The sequence below is a fragment of the Octopus bimaculoides genome, chromosome 2 (assembly GCF_001194135.2).
Source record: "Octopus bimaculoides isolate UCB-OBI-ISO-001 chromosome 2, ASM119413v2, whole genome shotgun sequence".
Lineage (NCBI taxonomy): Eukaryota > Metazoa > Mollusca > Cephalopoda > Octopoda > Octopodidae > Octopus > Octopus bimaculoides.
Window position 1 is genome coordinate 185579340 of NC_068982.1, and position 2343 is coordinate 185581682.

Genomic DNA, 2343 nt, shown 5'->3' on the forward strand with positions numbered 1-2343 from the left:
CTGACATAAATTACCAGTATAGAAGAGGGTAGAATTGTTAGAGTGTTGGATAAAATTCTTGCTGTCAATTTTACCTTTCATCTTACAGGGGACAAAAGCATAAAATACCAGTCAATTACCAGTCAAATATGTGGATTTGGCCAATGTTAGAAATCATTTAAAAAATATTTACAGTAAAATCATCATCATCATCATCATCATCATCATTGGAGTCATCTACATAATTGTCATGCTGTTGCCATTACTGCTAGCTCTGTCATCATTGTTGTCATCATCATTGTCATAGTCTTCATCATTATCATCATCATTTTGCATCCACTTTACTTTGATGACATGTGTTGAAGAGATCATTAAGATCTGAGCCAGATCTAATTTGGAGTTACTGCTCAGCTAGATAGGATGGGGGCCACATTTTGCTTCTGCATGTCACTTCTGGCTTGTTTAGTAAGATGACTGTAATGAAAATTAACTTGATAAAAATGATGAGAAGACAGGAAAAACAGCTTCAATATCAAATTATTTAACCATTTAGCATTTAAACTGGATATGTGCGGCCAAAATATTCTATCTGTTTTATGTTTATACCAACCAGATCTGGTCTTTCACACCTACCCTACACTGCCACTCTAAAAATAAATAACCACATCATTGATATCTTGAAGTTAAGGGATAATGCATGATTAATTCAAAACAATGTGAATAAATTAGCATTACGTTTGACAGGGTAATTTGAATGCTAAAGGTTTAATCACTCTAACTAGAAGGATTGGTTTTATATTTCAATCTAGAATAATATTCAGTGTATAAAAATAACAATGGGGAATATATACAATAATTAGTGTACTGGTGTAAATGCATGCTTAACAATTCCAAATAGTATTATGATTAAATGTAAATGGCTGATAATTCAATGGTATACTGTTCAACAAGTGCTGTTGTCTAAAGAGTGTTTTCAGAATATTACTGCCTAAGTATAGAAAGACCATAATAGTTTAAACATGCTCTTGACAAAAGAGTTCATAAACAATTATTGTTTAATAAGAGTAGTTAATAAAACTATGTGGATAACAGAAAAAAAGTGGCAGTTTAAGGGTTTACATGTGTTTGTGTGTATGCAAATACAGAATTAGTCATATGAAAACTTGTAAGTATAGTGTTAGATGTGATGAGAGTTTGAAATTTCACAGTTTATTGAGTTCTGCTGTATTCATCTCAGCACTGGTAAATGGTCAGAAAATGGTTCCTTAGAGTGAGGAAAAGAGGCTTACATTGATCTTTCCGAAAAAGAATAACATGCCAGAGTTGACTGGATGAAAATAGTCAATAAAAACATGTGATACAATTTTATCTGTTGTCTACAACATTCAAGTAATAAGGTCATATGACATTAAAGAAGCATCCATTCTTGCTGAAAACAAGGCTGTAACAATAACAACTTGTTAGATGCAAAATGGTCTTTAGACCGTTAGATTCACATCAACATTTAAATTTAATTTGTCAAAATATTTTCATTGCTTTGAGACTGCGACCTGTTCACTGACAAAATTCTGTGCTGCACAGAGTTAAATATATGAAAATTAAATTTAAATGTTGAAGTGAATCTAACGGTCTTTGTGTGTTATTTTAAATGACTTATAAACACCTTCCACGCTGCAATTGTTTTCGTTCCAGCACACGATCTCAGATCAGGTCACTTGCTATGCAAGTGCATCTCCTTATATATACATACAAATATATAAAAACACTGCACTCATTATTATATTAGGAAATATTACTGCCCTTGTAGTGAGTAAAGATATACAAGTATTGTTTGAATCACATGTGGTTGGGACTTACATTCTTGGATGGAACTGTCTGCTAGTTCCATCAAAATTGGACAAGCTTATTTACCAGGTCGAGTCAAAAAGGATTTTGTATTTTCGCTGATGATTTTTTGCAACCTCTATGTTATAACATTAATTTGATACAACATGTCTGATCATTGCTGAATTGTTTATTTATTTCCTCATATAAAATATCATCATCATCATCATCGTCGTTTAACGTCCGCTTTCCATGCTAGCATGGGCTGGACGGTTTGACTGAGGACTGGTGAAACCAGATGGCTACACCAGGCTTCAATCTGATTTGGCAGAGTTTCTACAGCTGGATGCCCTTCCTAACGCCAACCACTCAGAGAGTGTAGTGGGTGTTTTTACGTGCCACCGGCAAGAAGGCCAGTCAGACGGTACTGGCAACGGCCATGCTGAAAATGGTGTATTTTATGTGCCACCCACACAAGAGCCAGTCCAGGGGCACTGGCAACGATCTCACTCGAAAGTCCTTACACATGCTGCGGGCACA